This window comes from Megalobrama amblycephala, linkage group LG18 (genome assembly GCF_018812025.1).
Source record: "Megalobrama amblycephala isolate DHTTF-2021 linkage group LG18, ASM1881202v1, whole genome shotgun sequence".
Classification (NCBI taxonomy): Eukaryota; Metazoa; Chordata; class Actinopteri; order Cypriniformes; family Xenocyprididae; genus Megalobrama; species Megalobrama amblycephala.
The window spans coordinates 34268945-34294277 of NC_063061.1; the positions used below are offsets into that span (position 1 = coordinate 34268945).

Genomic DNA, 25333 nt, shown 5'->3' on the forward strand with positions numbered 1-25333 from the left:
GGATTTCCTTTGAATAATAATAATAATAATAATAAAATACAACATTCATAATGTATGTTATATTAAAATATTCATAATGCATGTTCATATTATTTAAATTAAAATTTTACTATATTTACATATATTTATTTTTCCTTTGAACAATAATAATAATAAACAATATTCATAATGAATATAGAATCTCCTTTAAACATTAATAATAATAATAATAATAATAATAATAATAATAATACATGTTCATATTCTCTAAATTAAAATATTCTCTCTAAATGAAAATGGGATTTCCTTTGAATAATAATAATAATAAAATACAATATTCATAATGCATGTTATATTAAAATATTAATAATGCATGATCATATCATTTAAATTAAAATATTCTCTATAAATGAATATGGATCTCCTTTAAACGGTATTAGAAACTCTCATATCTGTGGTAATTGTGTAAGAAACTTGTAAAATATCCCATATTAATTTGATTTCACAGCAGTAGTAACTCTAGAAGCTATAGATGTTCATAAAAGAATTAAACTCTTAGCTCATGTTGAAAGGAAATGGTTAGGGATATGAGTGTGTGTGTGTGTGTGTGTGTGTGTGTGTGTGTGTGTGTGTGTGTGTGTGTGTGTGTGTGTGTGTGTGTGTGTGTGTCGCTCCACAGGTGTAATACGTTCTGTGCGGTATTGATCTGTTTCCTTCCAGACTGAATGAATGAACTCATATCGATCTCAGCCGTTGCTCAATCAGTGTGTTGGTGTGAGTGTGTGTCTGTGTGTCTTTCTGACTGTCCAAAACAAATCAATATAAAGCAGGATGAATGTATCATGGGAAAGAGATTAACTGTCCCACACCTCATTTGACACAAAACACACTTCTTTCGCTCCAATGAGAGCGTTTAAACAAACGTGCACTCACATGAAACTCCAGTCATACCGCTTCAAGATGGCCGCCATGTTGAAATCACATGTTGTTACCCTAAAGAATATAAGGGTCATTTTTAAGTACTTTAATCTACTTTTATCTATATTCTTAAGTAAAGTATTGACATTTCTCTCACCTCTTGGGTATCTTGGATGAATGTTTTCATGTAGCTTTTTGCATTCTGGGATTGCTGTTAAGGATACATCCAAAAACATTCCATCTTAGAAGGCAGTATGATTTTCTAGCATTCACACCCACTATAATTTGGAACAGCTTTCATGCCAATGATGCTCTAAAATGTTGTCTAGTTAGGGAGCTCACTGGAACTGCTAGTTTATCACTGTTTATCTTTGTTCTTGCCCTACACTTAGGGAGAGAGATGCAGTTCGATATATGTTCATGTAAATAGTCATTGATTGAGGGTTTTGAATGCATTATTTCCTTCAGCAGGCCTGTTTTCACTGCAGCCCACATGACTTTTATTTATAGAGACAGAAAACAGAAGACATTCAGGTCCCCAAAGACACAGAGAAAATCTTTACAAAATCACTATCACCAATAAGATCCCAGAACACACACACGCACACACACTCAAAGCACACACATGCATACGCACACACAAACACACACATGCACAAACACACACTCAAACACACACACAAGCATGCACAAACATACGCACATACTCGCAAACACACACACACACACGCATGCACAAACACATGCGCAAACACACAAAAGCACACACACATGCACACACACACAAACATACACACACACACACACACAAAGCACACGTATGCATATGCACACACAAATACACACACATGCACAAACACACTCACAACACAAAAACGCGCACACACTCACAAACACGCACACACACAAGTATGCACACACACACGCATGCACAAACACATGAGCAAACACACAAAAGCACACGCACATGCACAAACACACACACAAACACACACATATACATACAAACACACATATACACACAAACACACACATATACACACAAACACACACACACACACACACACACATGCATGCACAAACAAGCACAAACACACGCACGCACACACACAAACACATGCACAAGTACACACACACATATGCAGACACACACAAAGCACACGCATGCATATGCACACACAAACACACACACATGCACAAACACACTCACAACACAAAAACGCACACACACTCACAAACACGCACACACACAAGTATGCACACACACACGCATGCACAAACACATGCGCAAACACACAAAAGCACACGCACATGCACAAACACACACATATACACACAAACACACACATATACACACAAACACACACGCATGCACAAACGTGCACAAACACGCACGCACACACACAAACACATGCACCAGTACACGCACACACAAACACACACACACACACACACACATGCACAAACACACTCACAACACAAAAACGCGCACACACTCACAAACACGCACACACACAAGTATGCACACACACACGCATGCACAAACACATGAGCAAACACACAAAAGCACACGCACATGCACAAACACACACACAAACACACACATATACATACAAACACACACATATACACACAAACACACACACACACACATACACACACATGCATGCACAAACAAGCACAAACACACGCACAAGTACACACACGCTCACGCACACACAAACACACACACACATATGCAGACACACACAAAGCACACGCATGCATATGCACACACAAACACACACACATGCACAAACACACTCACAACACAAAAACGCGCACACACTCACAAACACGCACACACACAAGTATGCACACACACACACGCATGCACAAACACATGCGCAAACACACAAAAGCACACGCACATGCACAAACACACACATATACACACAAACACACATATACACACAAACACACACACACACGCATGCACAAACGTGCACAAACACGCACACACACAAACACATGCACAAGTACACACACGCACACACAAACACACACACACACACGCGCGCGCGCACACACGCATACACACACACATATGCAGACACACACACCCACACATAAACACACACACATGCGCAAACACACAAACGCAAACACACACACACGCAAAAGCACGCACAAACACAAATACACACAAGCATGCATGAACATACATGCATGCATACACACATATGCACACACAAGCATGCATGCACACATGTACGCACGCACACTCAAACACACACACACACACACACACACACACACACACAACACGTATGCACATGCGCACACACAAACACACACTCACACACTTAAGCAAATGCACACGCATGCACAAACACACACACAAACACATGTACAAACACACACACAGTGATTGACTGTGCAGTGATTATATTGTCCTGTCATTTCAGTTGAGGTTTTGTCTCTTTTCTCTTTCTGAGTCTTTGTTTATTGCACATACTGACAACAAAACATTGAGAATTTAATTTCCAGAATATTCTCAACGGAATGAAATGCATAACGTGTGTGTGTGTGTGTGTGTGTGTGTGTGTGTGTGTGTGGAATGGGGTCGAGTGTGAACCCTTGTGTTTTCCTCACATTTGTCCGATGTGTTGCCCATGGCAACAGCTGAAGAAATCGTAGTAATCAGAACACAACAGCACATTCACCACAGACTTTGACAAACCATTTGCTCATTTTGTTCAACATCAATTATTGAACACACACTCACCCCGTCTGCAAGATAAAACTAGAACACACGCGTTATTAATCAATGACGACATCTGCTTCACATTACACCCTAAAATCCCCTCAAATTTAAAGAAAAATAGTGAATTATGTTCTGTCTGAAGCCCTTTTGGGAACCATTAAGTTTTTTTTGCATCATGACATTAATTGTATAACAATAGTCCTAAAACCAGAAGAAAATTATACTGTAGCACTTTTCAAGCCACATGTTCCTTCAGAAATTGCTAATGGGTTTAACATTTAGCATTTAACATTATTTGATCATACTGTAATTTACACACACTATCATACCTCAACCGAGAATTTTGAGATATCTGATTTTATAAGCATAAGTTGCTTAAGAACTACAAAATTGTCTAGTACTCTGGTAGTTGTAGTCCTTTTGATTAAAAAGCTTAATGTTGACATGAAACAGAAGTTACGATTGTCTTTTCTTCCCTATTGTGACGTATTGTATATCTGAGTGAAACGGCTGCTCGAATGAGAAAAAATGTAAGGCAGGATCCATCAGGAATTGACTGGATGGTTGATCCCATGTAACTGATAGGTTGTTCCGCCCTTGCACCTGTAAAGAAGAGATGTCACATTTTTAGATTTTCATTAGCACATTATTTCATATGTTTATGAAACTCATGGGAACTTTGGCTGCTTTCCACAAGGTGGGTTATTTCAGGTTTCACTATCTTTTTTGGGAACATTTGGTCCCCAGAATGAAAAACCTGACACACACACACACACACACACACACACACACACACACACACACACACACACACACACACACACACACACACACACACACACACAGTGCAGCAGTGTTTCCTCCTCAAATCACTTGGCACTCTGTACCTGAGAATCCCTCCAGACAGGTCCTGACATCTCAACATGGCAACTCATTCACACAGAGCCTCTCCAGCCCAGACGCTTTCCACCCGAAACAATCTGGCAACCCGTCAGCGAGGCTCTGGGAGGGTGTAATTAAGAGACGAGTGAAGACAGATCCGAATCCCCCTGAGCACAGAGAGTGTCTTTACTCTCAACCATCAAACACGCACAAATCCTCAGCACCAACACATGCTTCCCTCAAGCCAAACCAGTGTAATGCCAAAGGGTGCTTGCAATCTGTCCTCTTCATGTCCTTGTAGGAATAGTGCATCCAAAAATTAAATTAAAGATGTGTCATGGCAAGTTTATCAATAATGATGTTCATTCAAGTCACAATGACATATAAAGTTACAGCAGAGGAAGATTTTCATTCGGTAATGACTCTTTTCACCACACAAAAGCTACCGTTTGACTTGAAGCCTATGGAACAGGTCATGTTTTGCAGGCAAAATTCAGTCATTTCAATAGAAAATTCATGTGGTCTTTGCTATGTTTCACTCCAGGGTCGGAAGTTATTGGGAGCAAAAATGTCACCAAAGATAATGCCTCCAAAATCCAAGATAAGGTGTAAAAACTGTATCTGTATAAGTTCTTGTTTTTAATATTTATAAGCAATACCACATGAGCAATGCTGTTTTCCTGAAATGAGCATGTTTGCAAATTGATTTGCAACTATTGATTTCAATAAGTTGTAAATGTAAATAGAAAGTAATAATTATAAATAATAAGTAAATATTAGGTGACTGACATTTTAGACACAATAGTGTCAATTTTTTCTCTATTTTGCTAATGAAAATAGTTCCAAACTACGGAGTCACATGACATGCAGGGAAAAAAATAGGATAAATCATGCAAACGATTTACTAATTGTTCCCTCAATTTGCTAAATCATGCGCATAATTTACTAATTTGTTCCCTCGATTTGCATAATTGTATGGATGATTTACTATTTTGTTCCCTCGATTTATAAATCGCGCACACGATTTACTAATTTGTTCCCGCAACTTGCTAAATCGCATGCACAATTTACTAATTCGTTCCCTCGATTTGCTACATCATCCGCAAGATTTACTAATTCGTTCCCTCAATTTGCTACGTCATCCGCAAGATTTACTAATTCGTTCCCTCGATTTGCGACATCATACGCAAGATTTACTAATTCGTTCCCTCGATTTGCTACGTCATCCGCAAGATTTACTAATTCGTTCCCTCGATTTGCATAATTGTGTGGATGATTTACTATTTTGTTCCCTCGATTTATAAATCGCGCACACGATTTACTAATTTGTTCCCTCAACTTGCTAAATCACATGCACAATTTAATAATTCGTTCCCTCGATTTGCGACATCATACACAAGATTTACTAATTCGTTCCCTCGATTTGCTACATCATCTGCAAGATTTACTAATTTGTTCCCTCGATTTGCATAATTGTGTGGATGATTTACTATTTTGTTCCCTCGATTTATAAATCGCGCGCACGATTTACTAATTTGTTCCCGCAACTTGCTAAATCGCATGCACAATTTAATAATTCGTTCCCTCGATTTGCTACATCATCCACAAGATTTACTAATTCGTTCCCTCAATTTGCTACGTCATCCGCAAGATTTACTAATTCGTTCCCTCGATTTGCGACATCATACGCAAGATTTACTAATTCGTTCCCTCGATTTGCTACGTCATCTGCAAGATTTACTAATTTGTTCCCTCGATTTGCATAATTGTGTGGATGATTTACTATTTTGTTCCCTCGATTTATAAATCGCGCACACGATTTACTAATTTGTTCCCTCAACTTGCTAAATCACATGCACAATTTAATAATTCGTTCCCTCGATTTGCGACATCATACGCAAGATTTACTAATTCGTTCCCTCGATTTGCTACATCATCTGCAAGATTTACTAATTTGTTCCCTCGATTTGCATAATTGTGTGGATGATTTACTATTTTGTTCCCTCGATTTATAAATCGCGCGCACGATTTACTAATTTGTTCCCGCAACTTGCTAAATCGCATGCACAATTTAATAATTCGTTCCCTCGATTTGCTACATCATACGCAAGATTTACTAATTCGTTCCCTCGATTTGCGACATCATACGCAAGATTTACTAATTCGTTCCCTCGATTTGCTACGTCATCCGCAAGATTTACTAATTCGTTCCCTCGATTTGCTACGTCATCCGCAAGATTTACTAATTCGTTCCCTCGATTTGCTACATCATCTGCAAGATTTACTAATTCGTTCCCTCGATTTGCGACATCATACGCAAGATTTACTAATTCGTTCCCTCGATTTGCTACGTCATCCGCAAGATTTACTAATTCGTTCCCTCGATTTGCTACGTCATCCGCAAGATTTACTAATTCGTTCCCTCGATTTGCTACATCATCTGCAAGATTTACTAATTCGTTCCCTCGATTTGCGACATCATACGCAAGATTTACTAATTCGTTCCCTCGATTTGCTACATCATCTGCAAGATTTACTAATTCGTTCCCTCGATTTGCGACATCATACGCAAGATTTACTAATTCATTCCCTCGATTTGCTACATCATCCGCAAGATTTACTAATTTGTTCCCTCGATTTGCTACATCATATGCAAGATTTACTAATTCGTTCCCTCGATTTGCTACGTCATCCGCAAGATTTACTAATTCGTTCCCTCGATTTGCTACATCATCTGCAAGATTTACTAATTAGTTCCCTCGATTTGCTACATCATCCGCAAGATTTACTAATTCATTCCCTCGATTTGCTACATCATCCGCAAGATTTACTAATTCGTTTCCTCGATTTGCTACATCATATGCAAATTTACTAATTCGTTCCCTCGATTTGCTACGTCATCCGCAAGATTTACTAATTCGTTCGCTCGATTTGCTACGTCATCCGCAAGATTTACTAATTCGTTCCCTCGATTTGCTACGTCATCCGCAAGATTTACTAATTCGTTCCCTCGATTTGCGACATCATACGCAAGATTTACTAATTCGTTCCCTCGATTTGCTACATCATCTGCAAGATTTACTAATTCGTTCCCTCGATTTGCATAATTGTGTGGATGATTTACTATTTTGTTCCCTCAACTTGCTAAATCGCATGCACAATTTACTAATTCATTCCCTCGATTTGCTACATCATCCGCAAGATTTACTAATTTGTCCCCTCGATTTGCTACTTCATATGCAAGATTTACTAATTTGTTCCCTCGATTTGCTACGTCATCCGCAAGATTTACTAATTCGTTCCCTCGATTTGCTACATCATCTGCAAGATTTACTAATTAGTTCCCTCGATTTGCTACATCATCCGCAAGATTTACTAATTCATTCCCTCGATTTGCTACATCATCCGCAAGATTTACTAATTCGTTTCCTCGATTTGCTACATCATATGCAAATTTACTAATTCGTTCCCTCGATTTGCTACGTCATCCGCAAGATTTACTAATTTGTTCCCTCGATTTGCTACGTCATCCGCAAGATTTACTAATTCGTTCCCTCGATTTGCTACGTCATCCGCAAGATTTACTAATTCGTTCCCTCGATTTGCTACGTCATCCGCAAGATTTACTAATTCGTTCCCTCGATTTGCTACGTCATCCGCAAGATTTACTAATTCGTTCCCTCGATTTGCTACGTCATCCGCAAGATTTACTAATTCGTTCGCTCGATTTGCTACGTCATCCGCAAGATTTACTAATTCGTTCCCTCGATTTGCTACGTCATCCGCAAGATTTACTAATTCGTTCCCTCGATTTGCTACATCATCTGCAAGATTTACTAATTAGTTCCCTCGATTTGCTACATCATCCGCAAGATTTACTAATTCATTCCCTCGATTTGCTACATCATCCGCAAGATTTACTAATTCGTTTCCTCGATTTGCTACATCATATGCAAATTTACTAATTCGTTCCCTCGATTTGCTACGTCATCCGCAAGATTTACTAATTCGTTCGCTCGATTTGCTACGTCATCCGCAAGATTTACTAATTCGTTCCCTCGATTTGCTACGTCATCCGCAAGATTTACTAATTCGTTCCCTCGATTTGCGACATCATACGCAAGATTTACTAATTCGTTCCCTCGATTTGCTACATCATCTGCAAGATTTACTAATTCGTTCCCTCGATTTGCATAATTGTGTGGATGATTTACTATTTTGTTCCCTCAACTTGCTAAATCGCATGCACAATTTACTAATTCATTCCCTCGATTTGCTACATCATCCGCAAGATTTACTAATTTGTCCCCTCGATTTGCTACTTCATATGCAAGATTTACTAATTTGTTCCCTCGATTTGCTACGTCATCCGCAAGATTTACTAATTCGTTCCCTCGATTTGCTACATCATCTGCAAGATTTACTAATTAGTTCCCTCGATTTGCTACATCATCCGCAAGATTTACTAATTCATTCCCTCGATTTGCTACATCATCCGCAAGATTTACTAATTCGTTTCCTCGATTTGCTACATCATATGCAAATTTACTAATTCGTTCCCTCGATTTGCTATGTCATCCGCAAGATTTACTAATTCGTTCCCTCGATTTGCTACGTCATCCGCAAGATTTACTAATTCGTTCCCTCGATTTGCTACGTCATCCGCAAGATTTACTAATTCGTTCCCTCGATTTGCTACGTCATCCGCAAGATTTACTAATTCGTTCCCTCGATTTGCTACGTCATCCGCAAGATTTACTAATTCGTTCCCTCGATTTGCTACGTCATCCGCAAGATTTACTAATTCGTTCCCTCGATTTGCTACGTCATCCGCAAGATTTACTAATTCGTTCCCTCGATTTGCTACGTCATCCGCAAGATTTACTAATTCGTTCTCTCGATTTGCTACATCATCCGCAAGATTTACTAATTCGTTCCCTCGATTTGCTACATCATCCGCAAGATTTACTAATTCGTTCCCTCGATTTGCTACATCATATGCAAGATTTACTAATTCGTTCCCTCGATTTGCTACATCATATGCAAGATTTACTAATTCGTTCCCTCGATTTGCTACATCATCCGCAAGATTTACTAATTCGTTCCCTCGATTTGCTACATCATCCACAAGATTTACTAATTCGTTCCTTCGATTTGCTAAATCTCGCATATAATTAACTAATTCATTCCCTCGATTTTCCCACTTCATTTTAGCTGAGGGGCTGAGAAAGTGACGAAGTTGATGTTGTTTTTTTCGGTCGTGATTTTAACAATTGTTCTGGTTAAATAGAAAGCATTTATAAATATACTATATCTCATATAAGATTGAAATAGCAGATAACATTGTTTAATATAACAAAGATAATACAGCAGGCTAATTGCAGTCTTTTTTCTCTTTGGGGGGCCTCTGACTGATTCTTTAAAACGGCCTCTGAATCACAAAGGCTACTGCCTTTATTCATATACTATTGAGAATAGACAACAGAACTTTTTGCCCGCGAAACTTCGCCGAAAAAAATAATAATTTTAGGATAAAATAAGGGAGATTAAAATGATGCAATAATTTTCATCTTAGGTAAAATATTCCTTTAAGGTTTTCTCATCTTTCAAAGTCTGCTGCTTTATTCCTTCCCATTCTCATTCTTTTTCCATCATTGGGAAACCATCAGTGACCTACATACACCCCGGGCATCAATACTGCATGCAGAGGAGTGTATCTCTCTCTCTCTCTCTCTCTCTCTCACACACACACACACACACACACACACACACACACACACACACACACACACACACACAGAGAGAGAGAGTTCTATGGGTTTATATGGGTCCAGCTCACAGTTTATTGCTCACTTAGCTCTTGAGACTTAATGAAGTTTCTTTTAAGTATCAACTTTGACTCTTAAAATCCTTCAGGAGGAAAAAATGGGCACAAATGAGTCCATAGTTGTCATAAAATAAGAGTAAAATAAGCAGCTCAGATCATTTGATCTTGGAGAATATCATTAAAAATGCATCAGATGTAATCAAATATGGAAATCTTCGACTTATTTGCTGAGTTTGAGTCATTATTAATATTGGGATCTTTTTCTCAGGATAAACGTCTGAGAAGCAGGATACTCCTTTTGTCTACAAAAATCTCCTTTGCTCTCCTTTAATCTCTAATGCTGTCCATTGAGATATTAACACTCTCATTTCTGATTGAAGCATGCTGCAGATCAACAGGGGAGTAAAACAAATCACATCCTCTGTTTTCATCTAGAAACTAATCACACACTCGTCTTTCCCAGCTCCTCCTTTCCACTCGTTCTGTGTAATAGAGATGCAATCGTTTTCAGTCTTGAATCCATACTTGCTGGGGATCTCCCAATTAGTTTCTTTAATGACTATTGAACACCAACATGAAGTAAATTACAGCAAGACATTTCTAGCCAGTGACCGAAGGCAATCCCAGCCTCTGTCCAACACAAATGAACAATCGTAAAGGTGTATTAGAGTTCAGAGCCACCCAGAACAAGTCTTCATTGCTTTAAACAAGTGTATTTAATATCAGAGACTCTCCTCAGCATGTTTCCACCAACGAATTTCACTAGAAAGTTACTTGATTCAAAGAAACTTTAAGAAGCAAATTTGCCATGGTGCGATTCTAAAGAAGAGCTTATTGATATTATAACGAGGCTAATTAGCTGTGGTTCATTTTGAGACATTACAAATCAGTTCCTCACAGAAAAAAGAGCAATCATGGGTTTTTGTTCATATTCTGAAGACATCCTGCATTCATTAAATAATCTTTTAAACTGAAGTTACTTTTTGGAAAGTTAGACAATTAGTGCATATGTGGAATTGTTGATTTGCAGGCAATTGACTCTGATTATGTCTTTGATTTGGCCGCAGATAATCACAAACATCCGTGTATGTTGTTTACTTGTGCTTCACCAATAAAAATGAACTTCCTATAGAACTATTTATTGGTTCAACATTAACATTAGGAAAAACAACAAAGAGTTATAGGTGAAACTTATTTTTGCTCCTACCTCCACATAAGGTCTAAAATGAATACTTACCAAGCACCAAGTGCAAGTGAAAACTGGCTTTGGCGAGCAAATAAAATGGAGTTACTAGACAGATGAAAATTTACCATCAGCAGTAAAGTAGCAAGCCAAGTGTTTTTCTTTGTTATTGCCACAGAGTGCCATGTGCTGACACATGTGTGGTGCCAAAACAGAAATATAAGGAAGTAAATTAGGATTAGTCTGGACATTTTTGTGACTGAGAAACTCACTAGTGACTGTGGAAGACATGATGACCTGTGCTGTTTGTTGCACATGTGCCAGCTAAATAAAAATGAAATAACTCCTTTGAAATAGGGTTGTCAGGGTATCAAAATTTCTGTAGTCGGCACCAAAACCAGTACAATTTTGCGTTCTCGGTACCAGTTTTGGTACCAGAGCAAAAACAGATTTGTACATATTTTTTGACTGTACTAAAGCATAAAAATACCATAATATGTTTGCAGATATTTAGGAAACTGCTACAGCCAGTTATTTTACTTTGAAATGTGTGTTCCATGATGGAATGTCTGTTTTTTGTTTTGGTTTGTGTGATTCCACCCACTGCTGAACAGTATTTTGACACCCCAATTTGCCAGTTGGCGGAAAACACAGCGTATTGCAGACATAGAAGCCAGCAAACAAACTAGGTCAGATATTGCAGATCTAAAAATCTCTACGAATGGGAGCATATTAAAACGTGGATAAATCAACTCATAAACTTACCGTGTGTAAGCCATCCATTGTCAATTGCGCTCGCTCCTGTTGCGTGTCCTCAATCTGGCAACCCACGTGAGTGTTGAGTCTGGGGAGGAGGATAGAGAAACAACTCTCTCTTTAAATTTTAAATTTGGACTGCAATACCCTTTTCACTAGCTGTCAATATTACATACTGCACCTTTAAGTACCGTTTTGTCTCATTGTAGTTTCCAATTCGATCCTGAATTTAAATATGGTTGTCAATCCAGAAACTTTGCAGTGTACTTAGCAGCATGAAAAACTAAACTTAAAGGGGTGGTTCATTGCGATTTCACTTTTTTAACTATAGTTAGTGTGTAACGTTGCTGCTTGAGCATAAACAGCAAAGTTACAGCGCTGAAAGTTCAGTGCAAACGGAGATATTGTCTTTTAAAGTTATGGCAGTTTAATGCCTACAATTATGACCGGTTTGGACTACAACAAGCTTCTTCCGGGGTTGGTGACATCATAAACCCTGCAATTAACATAAACCCTGCCCCCGGGAACACGCAACAAAGTGGGCGAGGCCATGTCCGCATTATGGCATTGTGGAAGCAGAAGAGTTGTCTACAGCGGAGTGGCGTGACGCGTCAAAAGATAATAGAACCCATTATAATCAGTGATATGTCTACACTGGATGCGGCGCTGAAGACAGCTTCCAGAATCTACATGAGTTCAGTGCTGGATTTGCACAAAGGTTATTACTGAAAGATAAAGCAGTTCCCACTTTCAAAGCAGAAGCTGCTGTTTATTGGCCTGAACCTGTAAGTAGGTTTTATTGTTTGTACATGTCTTTTAAATGTATAGTTCTGTTGCTATTTTTTGGTTGCATCAAGGACGTAAACAAAGACCAATGCATTTTTGATTCGCTAGCCAGTTAGCTAAATTCTATTGCATACTTCTCCAACAAACTTCGATGTTCATAGACAAACAGTTGTTCATGTTATAAATTAAATGATACCTTTATAAAAATGCTACTACTCAGTCATGTATTCAGCTACAGTAAAGCTTTAATCCGGATAAAAACATATGTTGAAAGCTAACAAACAGCAGTAACATTTACAAGTGACAGCATTTCTAAACACTTTGACACAAATACAAATGGAAATACTTACCATTCATAACCGTGCTTGCAGAGGTTCTGCTTGACCCTCTTCATTACCACTATCTGGGTCTGATTCCGGCTCAATTTGATACGGTAATACTTGACACCATTATTTACATTTTCACCAAAGCACATGTGACAACTAATGGGGCATGGCGTTTCCAGATGCTTCAGCGAATCACAATACACTGGGCCAGCTAATGTGCTAATCTGAGCACATTGCGTATTTTCACAGTGGTATCATAGAATCAGGAAGTCAAACCGGCCGTTCAAATGACAATGGAAACAGCAGTGTAGAATAAAGGTAAAATATATGAAAAATACGGCGTTTTTAAAAAAAGAAGCATTAAGAGACATGTTAAACTGTGCCCCATAAACACAATCAAGCCTAGAAAAAAAAACAGTGAACCACCCCTTTAAATAAAGATTGTGAATGGGTAATAAACAGAAAGCAAGAGAAGAGCCCTCCCTTTATAAACATTAAGGCTGTCAATCTCTAAAGCACAAGCTCAATGAATTCTGCACTCTCGAGAAAACTCGCTCTATAATAAAAAAGCTGTCTTAATTATTCAGTGAATGTCTTATTTACATCGTGTTTATGCTTTGTTGGTTAAAATGAAAGGATTTGCGAGCGTGTGGCTCGTGTTGAACTTTCTGACTAGCACCTGATAGGCCATTGCGCTCATGCACTCAACAGATATGATTGTTTTTAGCTACAATGCTCAACGCTTAAAAAAACATGCTGTAAATAGAAACCTTTGACACTCAGAGAGCGCTCAAACAACATGAACGAGAGCGTTTAAAAGCAGCATCTGTCAGCAGGTAACGAATATACTCTAGAAATGCTGGTACATTTTTTTTTTACCAACTGTTACCAGTAGTACTGGTACAGTATGTGACAAACCTGGACTGAAATAATATATTTCTAAAATATTATACTGATTTTTTTTTATGATACATCTTTGTACACTACTGTTCAAAAGTTTTGAGTCAGTTTGATTTTTTTAGAAGAAATCTCTTCTGCTCACCAAGGCTGCATTTATCAGATAAAATGCAATAAAATGAGCAATATTGTAAAATATTATTACAATTTACAATAACTTTTTTATTTGAATACATTTTAAAAATGCAATTTATTCTGTCATCAAAGCTGAATTTTCAGCATCATTACTCCAGTCTCCAGTGTCACATGATCCTTCAGAAATCATTCTAATATGCTGATTTGCAGCTCAAGATTTTTTTTATCATTATATTACATTATATTTTCGCGGAAACTGTGATACAGCTGATGAATAGAAAGTTCAAATGAGTAGCATTTATTTGAACCAGAAATCTTTTGTGACATTAGAGATGTCAATTTAATACATCTTTGAATTAATAATGTAAAGTAGGTTTTACATTTAGTTTCCATTTGGGGTAGAAGAAAGGAAGGAAGGAAAGACAAATGGCAGAGAAAGGAAATTGAAAAAGTAAGAGAATATGAGGAGGAAACTCTAGTGGAAAGAGGAACGGTGAAAAATGGGGAGGAAAAATTGGGAGTAACATAGAGACGAGAACAGCTAAAAATAGATAAAGAAAAAAAGGAAGAGAGTCTGGTATGTAGGACAAGATTGACAATTGAAAATGAGAGAGATAAAGAAGATTCAGAACTCCAGAAGGATAAATCTAGATCCCAGATCTCATCCTAAACTCATAATTACGATTTCTTTTGCATATTCATACCTGACGCAATAGGCCTATCTTGTTGTGAAACAGACGTATCATTTCTAAGGGATGTTTTGGTCTGCATAAGTCTAGTTTGACAAGGGGCTGACAGCAAGAGTTGAAGGTACCGGTGGGCAAAAATAGTTTTGGAACATTCTAGATCATTACGAATATGCATGAGGGCCATATGACATCAGGACGTGGGTGTCGGCATACAGCCGTCAGTGACTGGCCTTTTTCCATCCTTAAAAAAGGTTCTCACTGACTGCGTGCGTGTGTGTATGTGCGTGAGTGTTTTCCCAGCGCTGTCAGGGCTCACATTACAGGGATCCTGACAAGGTGAACGGCCTCATTAAGATCTCGTCAGATGTATTAAACTGACGAGATACAGATACAGCCTCTTCATCACCAAGGTCAAGTGCGCCACGCTGAAGACTGTGTAATGTGTGTCGATGATTGACAGCTCTGGAGGCCAGTGATGAGCACTCTGAAGCACATAAGCTCCTGCCCACCGGACAGATCTGTGACAGCTCCAGCAGTATACGCTGTAATATTGATCATCCACTAAATCATAAATACAACTAGATTCTGGTGAAAATGTGGGTGGTGTTTGTCGTGCAAAACTTGCCGCTGCGATGCTAGAGTGTTGTGGATGATTTCTACTGTATTTCTGTGTTGTTAGTTGGTTGTGAGTCAAAAGAGTCTCTGTCTGGATACCCAAAAATCTTAAGAAAAATGTTAAGAAAGTTTTTAAAGTCACCATGAAATCAAAATTGACTATTTTTTTTTTTTTTATGAATATTGCAATGTTTATTATAAATGATTTATCTGTGTACATCAGATAAATTCATGTACATTTGTAATCTTTAATCAAAGTAACTTCCCCTCCCTCTTGCTCTTTCTCTTCTCTGATGACGTGTTTACTGGCGTGAGGGCGGGGCAACCTGTCACTCACATGAGATCGACCAATAGCAAACCACAACCATCCAATCAATTTCTCATGGACAAATTCAAGCGCCACCCTATGTTTATTCTTGTTCGAGAAGTTGTTTCACATGGATATACGTCACTATAGGGAAGAAAAGACTATTGCAACATCCGTTTCATGACGACTTTAAGATAAATACTTGAGAAGTTAAAAGAAGATAAAATTCTTAATAAGTTCTCAAATATATATATATATATATATATATATATATATATATATGTGAGAAAAAAAAAGAAAAAAATTTTTAATATATATATATATATATATATATATATATATATAATTTATTTTTTTTCCTTACAAATAAAATTTGTAAGAAATATATATATATATATATATATATATATATTGTTTTTTAACATTTTTCAAGAATTCTAATTCTTAAGTAGAACATTCTTAAATATTTTTGCAAATACAAAACATTCTTAATTTTTCCCCCCTAGAAAATAAGAATAAAATGGCAGTTAAAGGGATAGTTCACCCAAAAAATTAAAATTCTGTAATTCACCCTCATTTCATTCCAAATTCATAAGACTTTTGTTCATCTTCGGAACACAAATGAAGATAATTTAATGAAATCTGAGAGATTTCTGTACCTCTGTTGACAGTATACGCAACTACCACTTTGACGCTTCAAAAAGTTAATAAAGAGTGGTTTAGTCCAAATTCTCTGAAGAGACTCGATCACATATATGATGAACAGATTTAATTTAGTCTTTTATTCACATATAAACATTCATCAACTCACACATCAGTTGTGGTAAACAGAAGCTCAAGCATGTTTGACTGACGTGTGCGAGAACCAATGAGGTTCATTCTTGTGTGTTACATAAGAACCAATAAGGTTTGTTTTCATGCATCAAGCAGGTACGGTTGAGCTTCTGTTTATGTTGTGGCGCATAATCATAATCTCTGACGCATAAGGTCTATATGAAGAGTATTCTAAGCATGTAGTAATAGAAAAAACATTCTCCTCAATAAATCAAAAGATTTAAAGGTGCAGTATGTAAAAATTTAGTCCACTAGAGGCCTATTCAAAAAAAAGGCGTAGCTTGATGATGCCAAGTTCCACCTCAACGGACGGTGCAAAAAATTAGGGATAGGACTCGGGAAGAAAATATGTTCATGGATGCGATTATTAACATTACTGTAGTCTGAAGGCCGCTGGAGCGATTGCGCAACACACGCCGTTAGCAGTGGAACTTTTATTATGCAACAGTCGCCGGCACCGCTTCCGCTTTTCCGGTCATGAGTATGAGGTAACGCAGCTCTGTTTATCATATTAGATACATTTGAGTGTGTTGAAAATTATGTTATAACGTTATTCTGTGCATTCGCTCGGCGGCTGCTGTGAGACACTGTTGCACACTGCAGTAATATTAAATGTTGGATGGTTTGTGTTGATAAATGGCATGCAATTAATTTTAAAACTTATTTTTTGATGGAGAAAATTCTGTATTACTGTTTCTAAAAATAAAGCTGCATCTGATTATGCTATGTTAGCTACTTCACAAAATAGTGTTTTTCTCTGAGGCATGGTAAAGCATGGTACTCGCAAAAAATCAAGAAAATTGATTTAAACAATAAGACTAAACGTGTTGAGCTATATAACAATAATTTGTTTTCTGTCTATAAATATATCAAAACAGTTGTTCCCTTGTCTATTAAGTCTTTGGTGTTCCTATGGTTTCTACAAAATAAAACCGGAAACCGAGGGTAACGCAGGTATGATGCAATTGACAGTGCGACTCCTCACACGTCCCGGAGCCTTGGTTAAAATTGCAATTTTCTCATGATTTACAAATAGTTGGAAACATTTGGGATATTGTAAGTACTCAAGTGAACAAAATATATAACACTGGCCTAGTGGTTTTTGGATATTTTACTGCAAAAATATTACATATTGCACCTTTAAGGTATAATTCATATATGTAGCAGAGATGGTGCACCTAAGATTAATACTTAGGGTTAGGGGTTTGTTCAAATCATTAACCATAAGTATGAGCAATAGTAACAGTGATGCCGAGAGAAGCCTATATGAAATTATTAAAATGATCAACGCTCTCTGACAGGCTGTGAATCTGTAAAGCTCGGCATAAATCTTTTCTAAGTTCAAAGCAAACCAACTTTTAGTTGAATTATTATCTACACCTCCATGTTTCACTGGTTTTGACAAGAATTTCAGGACTCGTAAAGGAAACGTAAATGTCAGAACACTGCCTGTCTGGCAGAGGGCTCTTAATCACACTGTAAGGTTGAGAATTACACAATAATAGATCGAGCCACCAAATCACAGATCATCTCCACTCCCGTCTTTCCTGTTCCATGACGGGTAGCAAAATATATGGACATATTCCTACACAGGGACGTGCACAGGGGGGTTGCTCAGGTTGCCCGGGCAACTGCCCATATGCCCTTCTCGACCCACGTTGCCCTTCCTAGGTGGAAAAAAATAAATTAAAAAATCGTACAATGGATGCAGAATTTCACGTAGGCCTAGATAAAAAAAAAAAAAAAAAAAAAAAAAAAAAATCGCAAAGCCTCATTCACTTCCATATTCGGGCACCCGTCCGAAAGTGAAAGTCAGTAGGGCAGGGACGGACTGGGACTAAAAAACGGCCCTGGACTTTGACTAGGCCCGGCCCAAAGCAATCGGCGTGCGGAAACTCGACAACAACAACAACAACGCCTGGCATGAGTGTCACAAGACTTTAATTATGGCTCATGATACTATACCATCCAAATTATAGCAATAGCACTGATGTTGACTAGATGTTGTGTTAAAAGCATATTAGATTAACTTGAATACTCATATAGCAGAGGTCTCAAACTCAAATTGTCGGGGGCCGTTTCTGTGATTGACACCTCATAGGAGGGCCATATTAACATTCAAGCGCAAGAAAGCACAACATTTCAGAAAATTTACTTTCCTTTGCATTATTTCTCATTTACTTCAAATTTCATTAGGCCTACTAAAATATTTTTATACCTATACTATAAATATTTTATTTACCATACTAAATGTAAACAGCAGTGTCTCTCTCATTGTTACAGAGTGTAATATAATTATATAATACTATTACTAATATAATACTATTAATTGAAATAGTCTGGTGTGACTTCTCACATCCAACAAGATATATGGAATAAAAAATCAGCAATTTAAAACCAGCAACACTTGTGGCATGGAGGGGTCAGAAATAAACAAAAAAAACTGGAGCTATATATCAACTTTATTTTGCCAAAAAAAAAAAAAAATCTTTCATTGTTACATACATTATTAGTTTTTAACATCTAGTGGAAGTATTTTCCCTTACTTTATGTTAGCTTAAATAACATTAAAATCTTGCACTGAACAACACTGTACTGAACAAATACAATCCCTGAATACATTTGTAGGCTACACTCCTCTGTTTCTTGACAGACACCTGCAGCGCTTGTGCTCACACAGCTGGGCCACATTTGTCCAAGATGCCGTTTGAGCATCGGTAACGTTTAATGGCTGCATCGGACGCATTTCGGTGGTTTAAATCGGCGCTCGTGACTTAAAGTCAAGTGCTTTTACTGTAATTTAGGCAAGCGCGCTCATACTTGCTACTTAAGAAAGTTAACTAGATGCAAGTTTGAGGTAAAATGCACTTGGGTTGGCAATGTCAAAACACAATTTAAGCTGTGATTCAAGTAAGGAATAATTGACGACGGGCCGTTGAATTATTAGAAAAATAATGCACACCTGAGGTGGTGATTCGGTCACGACTCGAAGCGGAGTCAATTATTCCGCTTATACCACGGTTATTCTCAGTCCTTCATATAGACCGTGAGTTTGGTAGGGGGTCCGAGCTCTCGGCTAGTATCTGAGTAGCCTTCTGGATGTAATCAGGCCTGTGTTTTGTTTGTCATACAGATTTTGCCCTGTGTGTGGGAGTGTTTGTTCACTTGTGTGTGGATGTTTGTATATTGATCTCTGTATTGATCTGCTTATTTTGAGTGATAAGCTCTGATGTGTGTGTGTGTGTGTAGAGTGAGATTAGTTTTAATAGGCAGGACTGATCCTCTCAAAAAGGTCAGGACTCAAAACACAGCGCGCACTTGATCCAATTATTCATTTTTTCCATTCTTTTCCATGAGTGAGAAAACATTTTTCCTCTTACATAATGTTTCTTCTCTTCCTCGTTCTGTCCAGCTCTTCCGAAACAGATTTTTTCCCCCCGTTGCTGCTCATTTAAAATGCAGATGTTAACACTAACTAGGTCACCTCATCTCATGATGTCTGTCAAACCATAATTAGAGATATTTTTAAATCTGAGGAAGTAAATTAAGCCCCTGACAGACACTACTGAATCCGTAATGGATCTCTATGGGGAAAACACTTCCCGGTTGTACAAAAAAATGTTTGATCTCTAGCACTGATGTAACCTTGTATTCAGGATTGAGGGACCAAATGTAATCATACAAAGGGATAGTTCACCCCAAAATTCATTCTGTAGGGGGACGCCGTCCAGATGCATTCTAAAAGTTGTAACTTCTTCCTGAGTCTCTCCATCAGTGTCCGACTCCGGTTTGAACAATGTAAGGCTGAACACCGTTAATGACAATCATCATTTTGGCTGCGTGAGATTCTCCAGCTTTGTTGTTGTTGAACAACTGAAGCGTGAGCTGTTAAAGCTCCGCCCTCTTCTGGAAAGGGGGTGGGAGCAGCAGCTCATTTGCATTTAAAGGGACACACACAAAAGCGGCGTGTTTTTGCTCACACCCAAACAGGGGCAAATTTGACAAGCTATAATAAATGATCTGTGGGGTATTTTGAACTGAAACTTCACAGACACATTCTGGGGACACCAGAGACTTATATTACATCTTGTAAAAAGATAATATAACAGGTTAGGTCCCCTTTAATAATAATAGGTCCCCTTTAAAATATCTTAACAGAGCAAAGAAAGACAGTGTATGTTTGGAACATTTTTAACTGAATATCGGGTTTATCATCCCTGATCTCTAGATGAACAACTCTGCCATTCCCTCAATAATGCCTCAGACTTACAGACCCTCACAAACAATCACTAAATACTAAATAAATAAGGTTATTTTGCATTTTAAACCAATTTCATGTAAAAAAAAAAACTTCTGACAGCCTGACAGTAAAAGCCCTCACACATCTGGCAATCATGTCACAGTCAATATAAGAAAACAATCACTAAATCATAAAATGCATACCTGTAAATCTTTGTTGAACTGCATCATTTTAATAAACTACATAACTAAACATAAACTACCATTTAAAAGTTTGGGGTTAGTAAGATTTTTTTTTTTTTAAAGAAATACTTTATAGCAAGGATGCATTAAACTGATAAAAGTGACAGTAAAGACATTTATATTTATATTTCAAATAAATGCTGTTCTTTTGAACTTTCTCTTATCAAAGAATCCTGAAAAAATATATCTCACAGTTTCCCCAAAACAATTAAGCAGCATAACTGTTTTCAACACTGATAATAACAAGATTTTTTTTTTTTTTTTTTTTTTTTTGAGCAAATCAGCCTATCAGAATGATTTCTGAAGGATCATGTGACACTGAAGACTGGAGGAATTATGCTGAAAATTCATCTTTGCATCACAGAAATGAATTACATTTGAAAATATATTCACAAAGAAAACAATTATTTTAAACTGTAATATTATTTCACAAAAATACTATTTTATTTTGATCAAATAAATGCAGCCTTGGTGAGCAGAAGAGACTTCTTTCAAAAAAGAAAATCTTACTGACCCCAAACTTGCAATGTAATGATATAAGCATTAGACTGCAATCAGATTATATTTCAGGCATGTTACTCAGACAATAGCATAAGATGAGAATTGACTGTGGCCCCACATTTTTGCATGGAAGCTCACAATAAACAAGATTCACATTGACAGTTTATGGTGGCTGAACTTGTGAACACCAAAGCAGAGAAATCCTTTCAAAATCCTGCACAATTAGCCAAGCCTGAGAAAGCCAGCCTATGTAAACAGCAAACATCACATAAGCTGACTAGTTTTTGGAGCAGATTTTCTCTCTATCTCTCTCTTTTTGCCTCTGGCTGCAGTAAATGAATCTTCAGACCTCTTTGAGAAGAAGCAGAGTGACACAGTTTGTGGGTGGTTATGTCTGTCTGTCTTTGTGACCAATTCAGGATGGCATAAAAATGCCCGGTTACATAATATCTGGCAGTCAGAGTCCAAGTAAATCACAGCGAGTTTGAATAAGAATGAGAGAGAGGAGCAGAAGCATATAAACAAAATGTGAAATAGAGCATGCACACACATACAAGTGCACACACACACACACACACACACACACACACACACACACAGTAACTTAAAGGGGTCATGACATGGATTTTTTTTTTTTTTTTTTAAATGTTCCTTGAGGTTCACTTATAATGTTAATAAAATTTTTGCACACACACAAAAATGATTATTTTCAGCCCTAATTATGCACTTCTCTCTGAAATGGTCTGTTTTCAGAGGCGGCTCTTTTAAGGCTTGTCAGTAAACAGCCACTGTTATGATCAGCTAACATCATTGCATAGGAAACCGCATCAACGCCCATTCGCTATGGCATGCAAGTAAGTTTTGAAAACATTATGCATATAAAACCATCATTTACAGACAGAGCATTATGAAATCATTTACTTATGCAGCTGCTATCAGATCCAATACAGCTGACTGCTTCATCTGTCAACAAAGGTTTCTTTGCGAACTCTCCATTACAGTGTGCCTCGTTTACAAAATAAAACGCTCCGAACAAACATTAACGGAATGATATTAAAATAAACCATCCACTTGGGATCCTTCTGAAGTCTGTACAGAGATTCAAATGAGCTGTTTAAATGGGAACATTCATTCACTCTTCCATTTGCCCTGTTGTCGACAGACTCAAGTGCGTGAAGTATGTCAGAATATACTGTATACTGCATCCAGTGTAGACAGCGTTAGTGATTATAATGAGTTCTATTTGCGTTCGAAGCAACACGACGCTCACATCCAGTGTAGGCAAATGTCTACCGAATGCCAGTGGGCGGGGCCTATGGTGCACAACTATTTGTCGATGTCTTGCTCTGGTGGCAGTCATATGCAAATGCATTTGCCCAAGTGACATCACAAATCACACAATATCCAAATGAGCCATTTTTTGAGCTTCATTAAATGAATGCTTTGTTTACAATGAGGGGTACGTTTACACGACAACAATGTACTAAAAACTGAAAAGTTTCTCCATTGCGTTTTTTGTGTACAGCTGACAAAATTGTCAAAATGATCCCCATTCACATGGATCAACGAAAATGATTAAAACGCTGTATTGTGCTGCCAGGCCAGTAGTTGGCGATGTCACTTTGTAAAGAAACGTTATGCGCTTATAGACTGAACACGTAATACGCATGCGCACGTTTTTGTAGTTTACACGGAGACGATAATGGTATCGTTTTCAAAAACGTGCACTTTGAAACCCGTTTTCAAAAGTTTGCATTTTCAGGATCCCAAAACGCGTGTCATGTAAATGAATAATAAAAAAGTTTTCAGTTTTTAGTTGAAAACGGCGTTGTGTAAATGGCCCCTTAAACTACGAAACTTATGTTTTAATGGTACAAAGACCTCTTATATGTCAAAAGATCAAGGCAAATTTGATTTCTCATGTCATGACCTATTTAATGACGTAATATAAAGCATTCACTGACACAGGGACACATACTGTAAACACATAGATGTGCGAGCACGTATTTGTGCATGGGAGAAATTAAATTCAGCCTCCTTTATTTCACTCCAGTAAAGAATCCTATATGCAGTTTCTCAGCTTGATCAATGTTCCGAACACACTGTGCAAAAACACACACGCATAAAGATATTTTACGAGCACTAATGTTCATAAAACAGCCGGCTGAGATGAAACCAATTAGGTTGTGTTCCCACGAGAAACATTGCCAGCGAGGAGATCGCACCATACACCCAGAAAGCTGTATAAATATAAAAGCACTGAGACAAGCTCTGTTCCCTGTGTCTAGATTTCTGCCAGGACAGAATAAACTGCAGCAACGCAGGAGATCTGATGTTCTGTACACAGTACTCATATTGACATTTCTACAGGGAAAAATCGTTTTTAGTAAATCTTTCACAGCCACAGAGAGAGATCATTGCAGATTTTCTGTATCACGGCAAGATATCGGGGGTCAGAACAGGTAAAAGAATGAAAGTATCCTGGTTAGCACTCCCATTTAGTGCCCCAATGTCATGCTTTCCAGACATATAACTGCTCGAAATGTTAGATTGCATGAATAAAAGGGTGCTTTAATGAATAAGGTAAAAATGTCTAACCGAACCCAACGCTTCTGGGACATGAGGTTGCATTGCAGATGAATTTCAGCTGGTCTTTACAAGCAGAAATTCAATCTCTTTGCACCTCCAATTGTGAAACTGATTAAACCTTCACATTAAATCATTGGTAATTCATGAGAAAGGTCTATGAACTACACTGAATATGTTAACAGAGCTGCTAATGCAATATAAATACAGTCTGAAAAGGCAATCCGATGCAGGGACAACAGGTTTTTTTGTCAGTCCACAATGAAGGGGTCCTTGATTTAACTTTAGTTAATGTGTAATGTTGCTGTTTGAGCATAAACAACATCTGCAAAGTTACGAAGCTCCAAAGTTCAATGCAAAGGGAGATGCAAAAGTGATTTTACAGAAATCACTTTTTTAAGGACTACACCAAGCTTCCTCCCTGGTTGGTGACATCACAAACCTCAAAATTTACATAAGCCCTGCCCCCGAGAACACACAACAAAGGGGGCGAGGCCAAGTTGAGCTGCTTTAGAGAAGAGGAAGAGTTGTTGTAGTCGAGTGTTGTTACCATGCCGTCATTTTACGCTGGACTGCTTCACAATCGAGGGTCAATTCAATGCTGGATTTGCAAAAAAGTTTAACATGACGACACATGCTAGTCGATCAGTTGAATCAACTCAACAGCAACTAAATTTTTTTATACACTAAGCATTCAGAAACGTCCAGATGCATTCTAAACTGCACTCTTGTAACTTCTTCCTGAGTCTCTCCATCAGTGTCCGACTCCGGTTTGAACAATGTAAGGCTGAACACCGTTACTGACAATCCTCATTTTGGCTGCGTGAGATTGTCCAGTTTTGTTGTTGTTGAACAACCAAAGTGCGAGCTGTTAAAACTCCGCC

At 37.8% G+C, this 25333-nt stretch overlaps 1 long non-coding RNA gene across 13 annotated transcripts in view; it reads right to left on the bottom strand.

Moving 5' to 3' along the window:
• The window catches only part of LOC125252200, a 64170-nt gene that overhangs the window by 13223 nt on the left and 25614 nt on the right, over positions 1-25333 (bottom strand). For 10 of the 13 annotated variants that reach the window (XR_007181185.1, XR_007181184.1, XR_007181177.1 and 7 more), the window contains 5 exons: positions 12301-12379; positions 4531-4645; positions 3532-4246; positions 1055-1108; positions 913-972 (listed from right to left, as the gene is read on the bottom strand). This is a non-coding gene — a long non-coding RNA (uncharacterized LOC125252200). Of the gene's footprint in view, positions 1-912; positions 973-1054; positions 1109-3531; positions 4247-4530; positions 4693-12300; positions 12380-25333 lie in introns of all 13 variants that reach the window. The other 3 variants (XR_007181181.1, XR_007181175.1, XR_007181183.1) reach the window with 1 other exon arrangement.